Source organism: Cyphomyrmex costatus, unplaced genomic scaffold (assembly GCF_001594065.2).
Source record: "Cyphomyrmex costatus isolate MS0001 unplaced genomic scaffold, Ccosl1.0 scaffold75, whole genome shotgun sequence".
NCBI classification, from domain to species: domain Eukaryota; kingdom Metazoa; phylum Arthropoda; class Insecta; order Hymenoptera; family Formicidae; genus Cyphomyrmex; species Cyphomyrmex costatus.
The window spans coordinates 811,826-828,126 of record NW_017280322.1 but is presented as its reverse complement, the minus strand read 5'-3'; the positions used below and the strand labels follow the sequence as shown (position 1 = coordinate 828,126).

Genomic DNA, 16,301 nt, shown 5'->3' with positions numbered 1-16,301 from the left:
ATATATATATATATATATACAATTAATTATAGTAATAAGTTCATGAAATTGTATCATTGTATACTGATGGCCCAAGTGGAACCAAAACATCTATGAAATACATTTGGTATTTTCTCTGAAGATATTTTTACGCACTAATTATCGCTCTAAAACTTTTATTATAGTCCTATTTTTTTTTAATTTGAATTGTTGACAATTTTGAGAATTATTCGCATTTATTTAAAATAATTAAATTTTAAAGACATATATAATGTATTAATATCAGTCTATTATACAGTGCAGTATCCGTTACTAAAGAATATAATTACATGGCGACAATATTCGTCTCAAAGAAAGTCAGGGACGACACTGCGCATATTACACGTTTATATAATATACATAATTACGAATAACAGATGTGGCATTTACGAATACTAAAACGGAGCAAATCACAGTCACTTTTATAAATATATAGAATTTTTACTCGTGATCATATATGTTGAAAATATGACGCACAGTGATGAAAACTGAATAAACATTAAAGCAACATAGCTGATATACTGAAATATAACGTGCATAATTTGGAAAAAAATCCATAGTAAAAACCTATTTACTACTATAAGAGCACTTTTCAGAATATATCTCATAAACATGTTTAATAAATTTTTGTATAAGAGGAACTTGCTTTGAAATATATGAAACATTTGAATTTTAAAAAATACATGAAACGATCTCTTTGCTCTGGAAGGAGATTATTGGAAGTATTTAAGTATTATTACATTACAATTTTTGCAAATTTTTTATAAAACTAAAAAATATTTTAATTTAATAAAACTTATAAAGCTCTAAATGTATAAAATAGTATAAATAAATAAAAAAGAGCAAAGAGCCAATTAGTTAAACGTACAAATATAATTCAAAAAATCTTAATATACAAAATAACTAAAAACAAACGTTTCGACTCCGATCGGGTCATTTTCAATGTACAAAATTATATAAAGTATTTTGAAAGTTTCATATATAACAGTTAATCAAAAGCAACGTCGCAATTGCTAGACACATTTTGGAAATCTTCTTAATACTATGTAAATTTCTAGTCAATGATGAGCATAATTAATCTTGTTAATTATAAAATAAAAAGATGTAACATGTCCAATAATAAAGTCACAAAGTTATAAAACATACATGTTATAATAAAAATTAAGAAATTTTGCAGCAAAAAGAAGCAACTTCTAACTGATAACAGATAAGATAATGATAAGGTATTTTAATTTAGCTTGTAATAACTTTTTCAATTCGTAAATATCACTGTTTCCTATTTAGATTTACAAAAATCTTAATTTTCATCCACGACTGTATAGTAGCTTTGTAAATGCACAGTAAAATATTTTATCCTCATTTTCACAAAGCGAATGAAGAAACGTATATGTCAGTATTATAAAAGATAGTCGTTTTAACTTCTTGTTAACGCGAGAAACGTCCTCTTTCTCACCGATGATAGATGCATGCGGGAATGCACCACAAGACTGCCAATACAGTCAGATAGAAGGCGGCCGCCTGGAGAAGATGTCGGTGCTTCCCGGCGTAATTAACAGTCCAATGCAAAGGACATCCGCCGTTGCTGTTCTTGACGGTACCCTTGACCATGATTTTAGGATGAGGCGCACACACTTCGGTAATCACCACTTCACTGTTACTTCGCTCTGTCTATTCGTCGCGATTCCTTTCTCCGGCTTATTTATCATATTTATTTTACATTTTATATTTTATTATTTATACTTAGGCGTCAGTTTATGCACAAACAGAGCTCCTTGCGATTATACTTTTACGATGGTTTTACAATAGAAAACGTGTTGTATCACAAAGTTGATGGTTGTTCACTATCGATAGAAAGTTGGAATGATCGGAATGTTTAAGTTATATTTTAAAAAAATATAGAATAAATTTTAAAATTTTAGATACATTTGTTGTGGTTATTTGTTGTTTTTTGACTTATTGACAAGCTCTCTTATCAGGGAATAAATTCTTTTTTTTATATTCTAAGGGGCCTATTCTATAACTTTTAATGACTGCAACGATATCGTTACATTATCATTGCTCAGGCTTTGTATACCAAAACTAGCTGCGCAACGATAATTTAACGATATTGTTAGAGTTATAGAATAGGTCCCTTAATATTAAAATCTAAAAACATCGATGCAATATAGGAATAAAAATACACAATCCGCTTAAGAATGTGTCAAGAGAGAAAAGATGTTACTGCATAATTCAAATAAACTTTCTGCTTCTTCAAATAAAATCTCTTTATGATTTACGATAATTTCGGAGTAAAGATACAAACAGAAGCTAGTCAATCGTTTGCGATCTCTCTAAAAAAACAGCAATAATAGCATGCGGAAGACAAAAATGATAATACAATAGTTAGATCGTTAGATGAAATGTAGTGGCATTTAATTGACACTGTATTCTCGTTTCGAGAATATTCCTTTATATGTATAAAATTTAATACGCTATTTATCCCGGAGTTCAATTAAGAGTTTTATGAGGCAACTCTTATTATTGAATGCCATATTTAGAATGTGTTGTTAGTGCTACTATGCAGTATGCATATTCAATATTCGGAATTAATCTATTTTATTTCGCGTATAACTAAATATTGACGCATATCGTACTACGAATGCCTGTCTGAAACTAATGACTGTCCAACAAACTTTCTAGTTTTGAAACACACACACACACACACATCTGCAAGACGAAATGTAGGTATACAAAAAACTACAAAGTCAAGGGTCCTATTGTGCATTCGGTACAGGGCGACTGATCAGGTACGATTTCAGTGCACTTGGCGCTCGTTCCCTAAAACTCACAACTCGAGAAATACTTTGAATTTTATAAAAACCTTTTAAGAGCATATTTTTAAGACATGAATCTTTCGGGAAAAAATTTTTTTTCGATTTTTTGAAAATTTTATTCAGGTATACCCCCTTAATTCGAGAAAACTATGGGCCAAATGCGTCTGTGTTTGGTCACGTCAGAATTTGATCGCTATCAAAACTGAGTACCTATCTTATAGTGACTCCAAGTCTTTGCCCTTATTTATTTAATAATTTAATCTTTGAAAAATTGCCTTTTGTAATATAACATTAGTTTCATTCGAAGATTCATTTACACTAGACGTTGAAAGATTTAGCGTTCATAAAATGGAATTTAAAATAGTTTTTCTCTCATATCGCAATAATATAAATCTTCTTATGAAGTATTGACATCTTGACCGTATGTACCGCAATGTATTTCCGATTCACACTTAAGAGTCGAATTTAGCGTATATGTAAGGCCGCGAGAAGTGTCGACAAGTTGCTATTACCGGCTTGGCTAATGGTCCTAGTATAACTACATAATTAGAAAGTACTGAACATTCAGCCACTGCGTACCGGAAAATCCAGTATGAGTCTCGTTAAACTGGTACGTATTGTGAGACTGACCAGTTATAATTAAAGATAACTATTATTAAAAAATTAGTATACTTATAAATTATTAATTTTCCTATTCAAAAAAATAATAATATATCTTAGTAAATAATTAAAAACTATATATAAGATCATACAAATTAATTTATAAATAATTAAATTTTGTTTCTCATATCTTGGCATTCTAGCCAGTTTAGACTTGTAGATATATTGTTTGTCTTTTTCATTCAAATGAAAAACACTAAAATCGTTTTACTAAAGATTAAATATCGAAATAATTCCATTAGCTATACATCAGTATATACCTATATTTTTCTAAAATCTTCGCAATGCTAAAAATCTTTAAATATACTGAATATTATAAATATTGATATCTTTTTGCCGAAGTTTCCATAATATTACAATACACCGATCAAAATAGACGAAAGATTAAGAAATCAAAATTCAAAACATGTTCGTACATTGAGTTTGCATAATACAAATATTTGCAGAGTGCATTATGCGCCATGCGAAAATTGACTTCCGCTCATTGCTTCCTTTAAAAAAGATTATTATAACTTGATTACGACAATTGACTTCGAACGATCCAACTTATCGCGTGTGCATTTAATCGGAACGAATAGCGCATTGTGAACAGACCCTCAGACGAAGACGATGTCACTACGAATGGTAAAAGCTCCGTTGAGATCGTTTCACGGTCTGGCGAATATCGATCAATGAACGAGCTGGTTTGTGCGAGAACGATTGCCGTTGAGAAACCGCAATCCTACTGACTGCTGTCCATGCAAGGCTGCAGTTTGCAAACACCGATTTCGAAGTCTCGAATACAATTGAGAGAATCGGGCTAAACTAATACGATGGCAATCAGTTTCGACAAAATAATCACCATTACCTGAATGCACTCAAAATCACGACAACTGGCCAGCAAAATAAAATAAAAAGTATACATAAAAAAATCCGAAAAATAAAAATATACACCACTTTAACTCATTATTGACACATCGACTCACTATTTCTTCTCGAAACTAAAATAATCAATACAATTCTTATATATATATTATAACTCGTGATATTACTGCGGTAGTTTATTAGAATTGCGTTTCAAGTCTGAAAAAATTTCGGCGCGCAATCGAAGAATTACATACGTAGTATATAAATTCACACGCAATTATTTAGAAGCACCCGTAATCCAGCTTAAACTGCTGTGGCATTGTCTCATTTTGACTAAAATAATCATTTATTCGCAGAATAATTATTGTTAGCAGGAACAAATTATTTATCATTCGCTATTGATGTTACTTATACCATCTAGATGATAAAAAAACTGTTATATATACAGCTTCAATTAATTTAATAAAAGAAATAATCATGTATTTCTCTCATTCTATACATGGCAATAATTGTCGAGTAGTCTAACAACTAACAACATGTCATTGTCAACGCCCATAACGTAGTATTTTTCGCATCAATGCACGCAATACGTTTATGGCTGCAGGCATTCGCGCAGGTTTCATTCATAGACTACAGTCATTTAACGTAGGCAAGCGAAATGCGTCGCATTTCCCGTTTCTTCAATGGGCTATTAATAACGCTACGCGATTTAGAAGTCATTCACCATTCGCATTGTTACGCAATAGCTTGATTACACATGCACTATCATAATGCAAGACACATAGATAAAGACGTTAAAGTATATGAGATAAAAGCGCTTAAAACGCATATAGAATTAAAAATAGAAATTCTGACATATAAGCTTTATATTTATTGATTTGTTAAACCATGTGATTCAATTGTGAAAGATAACATGAATAACCAAATATAGAAAGTGGAAGAAACTAAAATAGGAATACAGACTAACAATTGGGTGAATTGTAATGTTTAATGCTATTATTTTTTTTATGAATGTATAATTTCTTGATTTCCCTCACGATTGATAAATGCATGTATATACGCCAATAAATGCAATTAAAATGACAAAAAATATTAATAATTTTGATAGTTTATGTTATTCGTGGGAAGAACCGAGACAGAAAATTTACGCGCAACAAACTAATAAATAGCAGTCAATGGGGACACAATAATTAAAGTTTATTTACTAGAAAACGAAGGTGATACGTGTAAACCTATCAATCGTAGAAATTAGAACAACTCATGGAATAATTCGGACTAGTTTTTCCTTTCCAAACGTCTTCTACTCGTTATAAACAAGTTATCATTATATATTATAGTTATGAACATACATGTTACTTTCAGAATTATACCAATTATGTGAGAGAAACGATGCGACAGTCAATTACAAGGAGCTTACGCATTAAGAATTTCAAATGTCATCTAACTAACGTAATTAACGCGTATTATAAATGCTGGAAATATAAGCGTGGAAAAATTAACTCATTGAAGTCAAAGGTTCGACTTAATAAACAAGAAAATACGAAACAAGCAAGACATTAAATAAGAGGTAAAATTAAAAACTTAAAGAATAAAAGAAAATATATGGAATTTATCAATTGGGCTATAAAAACGCCATGTACAATTCTCTCTCGAATTCTTTATTATATTAAATTATTAGATGTAACAATTTAGATTTTTATAAAAATTAAAGATAAAGAAATTATTTATAACGTTACGTCAGAAATAAGTCATTAACTCTACGTTAGTTACGTGTTTTTTTAATGTAATTATTCGCGTTTGGTGTTTATGACACATCCTAACATTATATACCTCAATTTTTATTGCTCACTCTTTGATGATTTACAATTACCTAATAAAAACTAATCATATTCTATACACCTTTACAAAAAAAGATAAATTAAAACTTTTTTTAATTATGAAATAAATTTACTATATGATATTTTATATAAATAACATTCACGCATTTAACAAATTGACGGGATATTCCAGGGACATCTCACGCGAGTAATGAAGGGTTAAACAAGAATACAAATTATGTATATTGGTTATTAAAATTTTAATAAATATTACTTTATGTACAACGCAGTGCAATTTAATAGTCAACATTAAGTAAGCGATGCACGTTCAATCGAAAAGTCATTAGTTCTTATCCTTCCTCACATTCACCGTAAAAATCGATTGAATGAGCATTTGCAATTAAAATAAATTTCTTTCCGCGCAAAATCGAACATTATAAAGTAAACTCGATATAATTATGTAATCCATAAAAATTTAGCATATATTTATACAATATAGAACACTTAAGACAGACAGACTTTATATATTGTATAATAAAAATATTATATATAAATAGCAAGGAAACATACCGTTGGGATGATAATTGAGTATTTCAACAGTCTTCAAAATGTTCAAAAACATATTTTCTCTCTCCGAAAACCAACGTACATCACGCTGAAAATTGATACAAAATTTATGTATCTCATATATACATACATATAATCAGACAATTAGATGTGTGTAATTGCACTCGGAGAGTTCTCAAAAAGCACGTTTTCTCAATCGAATATCGATGGCTGATTGTGATGGAACTATATAAATAATGTTCCTGTTCATATTAGTACGCATTGCATCCTCCATTGCGTGTACTTAGGCGATCGATAAATCTCGAGTGACAGCGAAATCACGAAGTGACTACGCACGAAAGTAGCTTGGAAATTCTATCGACTTAACGGCTTTCTAAATAGCCTTTTCTCGTAAGGCACGTAAAAATGTAAGAGTGCTCTTAGCCATAGATCCTTTCTAACGTTACACCCTCATTCAATCATTTTACTATTTAGACTCAATCATTAATCATTTACCGCGCAATATTAAATATGTTTATCTACTGGAATAATAACTTCCCTCTTTTTATTAATTTAATTTTTGAGAAATTTCTCTCTTCTCTTATATCCTATCAATGAAATAATGAAAATATTATATTTCCTACACAATCAACTAAATATAATTTTGTATAATCAAATATCTAAAAATTAATTATTTATTTATAATATCAAATAAACTGCGTTTTTTAAATGAATTGTAAATTCATACAATTGAAAGTATCTATCTTTCAAAATAGAAAAATTTAATTTACAATCTCAAAATGGCTTAAAATAGTTTCAAATTGAACGATAGAAATATATTAGTTAAGCACGCAACTGACAATCAAAGCAATATCACTAATGGCTATTATTCATTAATGAAAGTCGTATATGATCGATAGTTACAATGAATATAAGGCAAACGCAGAAGAGAAGAATGAGAATTGATCATATCTCGAGATATCGAGAATCAAGCGGTGATAAATATCTTGTCCGGTCAAAAAATTTTTTCTATGTTTACACGCCCAGCAGTTCATACAAATTGACGTTCAATGATGGAAATTAATGTGACAAATTGATAGCCATGGGACATACTTTTCTTTTCGGTCTGTAGGCGCGATTTCTCTCAACTAATCGATCGTAATAACAGGACGCGTATAGACGAAATCAATTGTGTATCAACAATCTGCCGAGCTGAAACATGTCTTGGCCTTTTCAACCATCAGAGAAAACTGGCACGGAAATCCATAGCCCACGCGCAACATAATGCGTTCGCGTTATAGAAATCAGAGCGCATCACCGCGCATCTCGGGACTTTCTGTACACGATCGGTAAACAGAAGGGATTTATCGAAGATTATCAACATTAGATTTCCTATCCTATTATTATGTCCAGTTATGGCGAATACTTTCCAAAGAATATTCCGCACGCGATAACAAGATTGGATGGCGGATATATCCAAATGATAGCTCAAGATACGGTCGCTGACATGAAAACTGTCGTAGGGATGAATTCCGTTGCGGGATTTCGCTCCGCGTGTTCACAACCGCGCCTACGTCGCAACAACCGCCTACGTTTATGGCATATTATTTAAAAAAATAAAAGAAACGTCCAATACTCGATTATAAAATCGTGCCGTTGGTTCAGTAGGAGACGACAGCTTTCATGTGGACTAGATTTATAGATCGCGCACTCAGTGCGTGCCTGTCGTAAACCTATCCTGATTAGGGCTGGATCTCGCTCTCGACGGAGAGAGAAAAAAGAAACACGGTCTCACGCGACCGCTCCGCGCGTCGTGTCGGCTTTTCTCTTCCTGTTCTCTTATTCGGCCGCAACCCACGCGAAAACTTAATAATCGTCGTCGCGGAATTCTTTAAGGTTTAGGCACGTTTTCAAGGCGTGTCCGGCTTCCACGTGCCTCTGTCACCTCCATAAGGTCGATCGATCTGTCCTGCGCGATTAGTCGGCGCGCTGCTGCGACGAAGTCGCTGAAATGCATGTGCAGCATGTGAACATGCGGCAAAATGCTCGGAATGGAAACGTGACTCGTTGCGAAACCGATACGTTTGCATGTAATCGCTATTCCGTCTCGCGCGATCCATTATTACGGATGGTTAAGTAATACGCGTACGTATAAACTAATTGTGAACCTTTCAAAGCGTTTTCCTTGGGAAGCATGCGATAGACACTATAAATGATTAATACTGAAGTATTACGCGAGTACATTTTTATTGCGCAGTAAAACGAAGAAATATCGTCCGATAACAATTCACGACAGCAATTCGATTACAGCCAAAGTCATAAAATATCACGCGAAGAAAATGTAGTTATACATCTCGTAATTTATCGTATAAGGACGCATCAATTAGTCTGGGGCTAAGCAGTTTTTCTTTACATGATAAACGCCAGCATCGTATATCATATTAGTTGTTCGACGGTTGTAATAGATACAACTAGACGCCGCGGTTAATTTTATACCGTGTTGATCGACATGTTTCGAAACATCTTTCTTGGCAATTAAAATGGCTCCATTCGATGTTCAATAAAACTAATATACAGTCTTGTAAGAGTTTTATTAAATAACACACACAAGCACTTAGCAGTATTAGAAGAAAACTTGTTATACACATAAGCATATTACAAGGGATGATCTGGAGGCCTGTCGTTCCGCTCTGGGCACCGATAATAAGCAGTGACAAAATATTTAAAATATAACAAAAATATTGATTTGTTCTCGACTGTAATTACATGACATGTAACTGCATTTTTCTTCTATGCTTTAAAAATGTTTTTTTTTCTGTTATACTACATTATTATTTTAAATCACTTTTCAGTTTATGTGTATACAGAAATATAAACATTATTTTTAAGAATTGTAAAAATAAAAAAAATATTAAAAATGTTTTAAAAGAAAAAATCTACTGATTCAAGACCTTTAAAAAAAATTTCAAGCTATTTAAAATATTTTTAACTATTTTCGGTCGCGATATATTTTCGTCGTACGTTAAAAATGGATAATGAGCTATTATTATTCTTAGATAATCTACGAAAAAACTAAAATTCATCTCATCAACATATATCTTTGCAAGCATCTACATTTTAAATGCTTACAGAAATTCTTCTTCGTCGAGACATGTCGCTTGACCTCGTAGTGAAATTGGACCACGACACATCGTTACCAATCTTGATGGCATTATTGCACATTCCGTGGATCGTTATTCCATGTTATTAAATAATATTGTAATATATGTGTACATTCGTGCAAATGTATCACAACATTTTAACACAATGACAAACTGAACGCTATACAAAAAAAAATATTCTACAAATTTGAAAGAAATCATCACTATTTAAAATTTATATCTATGTAAAAAATTAATAAAACGAATTTAATATTTTATTTTTTTAGATTTTGTGTTTATGAAGAGAAAGAATAAATTTTCACAAAAAATCTTTTTTGTGCTTATTTTCTCCTAATATATTTTAATATACGAGAATAATCGTGATTTTCTTTTTAATAACTTCACTATTTCCAAGCTGCAAAAATTTATGCGGTTCATCAATTGCGTTTTATTCAATCAAATATTAAACATCTGATATATTCACTATTTCTCAATGGACCAAATATTATTTTTTCATTATTATTATTATTATTAAAAAATATTATTTTATTTTCATAAAGAAAACCGATACTTTGACAATATAAAAATAACTTGATTGAAGTTGCGTATTTTAACATATTTTCTGCGAATCTTTGTATTATAGCACACTGATTAGTTATTAACATATTTATAACGGTTTCACTAATTTAATTGCTGCAATAAAAGTTATGATATATTAAATATATATTAATACATATTAGTTTGATAGTTTAATAATGTTTGTTAGTCTAATATAATGTGTATTCATTCCATTAATATAATTTATAAATTGTCACCTATCAACCAATACTCAACCGCGTTCAATAAAAAATACAACCAAATTAAAAAGTTACCCAATTCGCGTTAATGATTAATTCTTGCGGACAAATATCTCGTGGCAATGAAATCTTAACATTGTCAGAATAATCAACTCTATTATTATGCAAACTGTTCTCGTTTGCTCGATGACCCACTTGAATCGGAATCTGCGAGTAGAAGGACGCTAACTGCAGCTAGATGCAAACATGACCGATCATGTCACGCTGCGAAATAAACATGAGTACCTATTTATGCTGAGTAGATTTAACTGATCAACCGACACTTACTCGATCATATATAATTTCAATAGTCTGTGATTGCAAAATAAAAGCTCACACTGCAAAAATATTCACACAACTGCAGAACGATTTTTTAAACTGTACTACATTTATCACACATTTCATTAATTAAAAACCATCTTTCAGCTATTAAGATTGATTAAAGTGATATACGATACTATAAAAATTGAAAATTGATGGTAAGAAACATAGGTCGTTATCATATATCGTTTCTGTAATATCTCTCTCTCTTTCTCTCTCTCTTTCTCGTATTACTTTTATATCTTTATGGCACTTAAAACTTATATGAAATATATTAGACAGTGAAGAATGTAACACAATCAAATACTTAAAAAGTTCTCAGAATAAAATTAACATGCTTGTTATATATCTTTTCTTTTCTGAATTTTACATTCACAATTTATTTCTTTCATTCAACGACATACATGTATGTACGTACATAGCAACATATTTATCCGGTTGAGGACATTTCCGTCTCATTGGTGAAAAGTTTCGGTGCGGTGTAACTTCGTCCGCGCCCGCATCCCAAAAAGAGCTCCGCGTTGATAGATGCGGTTTTGCCATGGACCATTCTCGACACGAAAGTCAGAATTTTGCCAGTATTCACCGCAACGAGAATTCATGCGATGATATAACCGAGAACGCTGCGTATTACGGAAACGATTCTGAGTGTTACTCATATCAGATGAAATCAAATCGTTTAACAGCTGTTAGCCAGAACAGACATTTCAATCGTAAATTCATATACAATAATAAGTGGCACGTTAATATTACACAAGGAATTATTAAACAAAACATAACAGAAACCAAACTTGTAACAATGTTGAGAATACGGATAAATTAATTGTGTCACATTTAACAGATATAACGCTAATTAGTAGCATAAAATGATGTTTCTTTTAACGTGAAATTCAGTCAAGACCTTTATTACTCGTATTCGTTATATTTATTGTATAATAATGCGTTAAAGTTTTGTTTATTTATACTTTTTGTTTTCAATAATCTTCACGCACGTCATGACGTCATTCTATTAAACAACTTAGTTATAAGGCTAATTGCGCGATTTAATCCTGATAGATGTTGGCATGTTACATACATACACCTACGGCGAGGTCAGCGAGGTGAGCGAGGTCAATAGAGTGAAAACTTGTGTCGACAATGGATAATGAAATCAGGGTTTCACACACACCATGAAATCTAGAAGATTAAGGCGAATGTTCTTCGTCGGATTACACGAACATTGCAAACATATCCATGAAAAGCGTTCTTCGCTAAGACATTACCGTCGAGAAACGTACGATTATTAAGACTTAAGTTACCGCTTTGTCGAGACGAGATCATGGGATGCGCGGCTGCATCTGCATGTTGTATCTGCAATTCACTAATCGATAACTAATAAAAAGAGAGAGAGAGAGAGAGAGAGAGAGAGAGAAAGAGAAGGATATAAAAATATAAATTATCATATTTCTTATCTAGTATCATTTTAATTATTATAGATTGATAATTATAGTAATTATATTCGCTATATTATTATTATTATTATTATTGTAAACTTTTATAATTGCTTCAAAAGTTCAATCTCTTTTGAAGTTTGTGCTATAACATGCATTTTAAATGAAAAACGCTAAATTTCTTTTGCAAATATAATATAAATAAAACAATTAATTTCGTAATTAAACATCTAGTGCAACAGAAATAGAGAAACACCGAAATTTTTAATTTTCTTTAAATATGCAATGTTCTGCTACAATAAAAAACATATACTTTAATTTTAAATGAATACATTACTCTCTGCAGTTATAGATTTCTTTATAAAATCTCATAATTTTGTAATGATACTGTATTTTGATAAAATTCAATATTTTCTTCGAGAAGATATCACAGATCAGATCAGTTCGAAAATTCAACTAAATAAGTGTAGAAACCCATTGACAAGTATTATTATGATAACAAAAATTATTAATAAGCATGATAAATAAGACAATTAACACATTAATTTCTCCAGAGAAAATGACACGTTGCGTTGTGGCACACTGTGACATCGAAATTTGGATTGATTATCGTGTCCATTATCTCCTCTACCGGAATAGTGATACATATATGCAAGAGTAAAAGTAAACACTTTATTCTATTGAGATTATCCTATTGGAGATGAAGGGTAATTGCGTGTAGCAACGGTGTATCGCGAAAGTACAAATTGCCATCACTGATGTGAAATAGGAACGTCAAATCAGCCGGTTTTATCGGCGTGTGGACGAAAAACATCATTGACAGCCTAATCTAAAAATCACATTCACAATCACACATTATGCTAATGCAAACATAATGATAACTAAAAAATCTAGATTGTCGTGTAAATAGAATTGCACTCGATCAGATGAAAGCGAAGATAACAACGAATGATAAAGCGTTGGATATACGTTCACCGTACAAAACTGGCTCTTCTTAGAAATCAGAGCCGATAATTAGTCAAATGACAAGAATGATATTCGTCTTTCGAATGTTGTACGAGTTAATGACTGCAAACTTTTCTAATCTTTTTATGCTCTCTTTACATCTCAGCAAGTCGTTATAGCAATACTGAACCAGCACAACCGGTTTTTAGCCATATAGAAGCATGAAGGATATCCATTGTATTTGATAAATTACAGTTCATATTTTCGTTAAATTTCATTCACGATTCAAATAAATCATTAATTTGATTTTTATTGCACTCGTAAAATGCTAAAATCAAAATTCATGTTTGTTATTCGAAAAAGATCGAAAAAAATAAGAATCTTTCCCAGTAATTGTGAGACTAATTGTGAGATGCAGCTTATTAACGAATGTACATATCTGTTTTCCAAGCGCTCTCTTGAGCTCTTTCTCTCTTTCCGCCATTAAAAATATATATGACACTCAAATTTCTTCAACGTAAGTACTTTTCACATGAGTGAAACTGGCATCTTGACAGTGACTGTCTTTAGAATACATTGCGATGGAGAAGTCGTGCTTATTTTCTTTATTGATAAATACGTAGCATATTCTACACATTGCGAGAATATATTTTCGCACACTCCGATTTGAAGTCACGATCGCACTTCATAAAATTCCACATCACGTGTGACTTATCGACCTCGTCAAAGAACGGGAGATTTGACAGAGAAAATTGCGGCCGCTCATCGATTGTGCGCGAAAATATATAGGTTGACTGGTCATAAGAGGAGTGAAAGCTCTAATTAGCGGGCGGGGAGATTTCACCCGCTTTTCAGAGATCGGCTTTAACCATAGCCACCTGGCAATACGGTTCGCGTATTTAACGAGAATTGAACGATTGTCAAATTCGTCGTTGCTATCATGCATGGTATTATTAAAGCGGGTATTATACGCGATTGCGCGACGATAAAGTTCACACGGACATTTAATTAAAGTAGTTTATGAAGAGGAGGTAACATATTGTGGCGACAAGTTCGATTTTTACTGACATGAATTGCAGCAGCGCTCCACACACAAACCTTTTGTAAAAATAACTAAAAATGACATAATTTAGTGAAGCCATGCGGTAAAATTCAAACTGTAGAGAATTTATAGAGAATTATAGAGCAAGATTATTTTTTAAATTATTTTATTTCTAATTATTATCTCTTAATAAAAAAATAACTTTAATTAATTAATTAACTAAAAGATCAAAGATTAAAACATTAAATTTTTTTCTACAATTTATAATTTATGATTTTCCCATCGAAAATAACTTAGAATTATTTCGCTTCAATGAATAATCGTTTCATATATCCTGATACTTTTCCTTATTAATTATGAAAATCTCACACAATTTATATTTTCATCAAAGTAAAAGAAAGACAGTTAATAAATTAATAACAGTTATAAATATTTCACTATGCATTTTACGTTGCTACCTCATTGCATACATTCAATTGAAAGAATACAGTATGAGTTATCGGATCTTTCCTATAACGATAAACCCCTATGTTCAGTTTTACGAAATGTATTGCAAATGACACGAAACTTATTCATTTATCGAAAAAAAATAAAAATTGAGATAAGCAACAGAAAAAGAGATAAAAGAAAGAAATAACACGATAATGTCAAATTATATAATGTATCTGTGTCATATACAATATATAAAATAAGCACAAACAAGAAAAGAAGTCAGACATGAAAATCTACATATATACGTTTACCGTTTACCGATGTATATTGTATCAAATAGCGAAAGAAAAGATTTTTCGTAACTTCGACATTGCAATCGAATTTCATAAAAATTCGCTAGACATATTGAATTTTCTACGATGTAATGTTTCTTGACAGTGTCGACTTAATGAAACTCGCAAGACATGTCGAAGATCAAGCCGAAGAATAGAGAAAGAGAAAGATGAGTGATGGAAGCAAGTAGGGAATTCGTTAATGATAGAAAAGAAGAAGAAAAATGACAAGGGGAGGGCAAGAAGGCGAAGCGGTGGCCGGAGAAGTGAACTCGGAAGGAGTTATGATAAATTAAGTGAGTGGCCGAGCGTAGCAATGGGATGAACGTGGGTGGATAGCACAAGTATATGTCGCGTATATTTTTCGTGCATGGTTCCTATCCAGTAAAAAATGCGGATAGTATACTTTTATGCAAAGATGTATTTTCTACGTTGTAGAAATGCTAACTCTTCTCTGCTACAGAATCAATCAATGTTTATAGATCCGTAATTTTTTGTAAAATTTATTAGAAATCATAAAATGATTTAAAATTTCTATTGTGTGTAGAACAAAAATAATTTCTTTTACTTACGAAGACAATGAATTCACGTACACAAGACTTGCAAAATGAGTAAAATAAAGGAATTCCTTCTGTGTGCAATTTTGATTGAAAAAATAAATATTGGTATAATCGTTGAAACGTTACGTATCGTCAACATCTTATTTAATTCCAAATATTGTAAATTTAAAAAAAATTCTTGGAATTGACAACGAATAAATAGTTTTTTTTCTTTTCACAGCATTTTTCTCGTCGAATTCAAGCACTATAATCCGAGAGGTATTTCAATATCTCAATAACACTCGTCAAACGAGGAATCATCTGCAACAATTTGAGCGCAATGCAATGAAATGCAAAATTATTCGCTGCATTTCTCTACTCGCCACTTTAGCCAATAACTACTCTTTATCTTTTACACCATCATGAAACTCGGCAGAATGTCGCGGGACAAAGTTTCTTCGCCAAATTTCCAATGGTAGGTACTTCTACGAAGATCGTAATTCTTGGTCGGATTAGGCTACCTTCAGATTTATCGCTCTCTCTCTCTCTCTCTCTCTCTCTCTCTCTCTCTCTCTCTCTCTCTC

At 31.6% G+C, this 16,301-nt stretch overlaps 1 protein-coding gene across 1 annotated transcript in view; it reads right to left on the bottom strand.

The window, feature by feature from the left end:
• Positions 1-16,301, bottom strand: part of LOC108780914 (SUN domain-containing ossification factor) — a 39,095-nt gene that overhangs the window by 7,358 nt on the left and 15,436 nt on the right. The window lies entirely within an intron of this gene.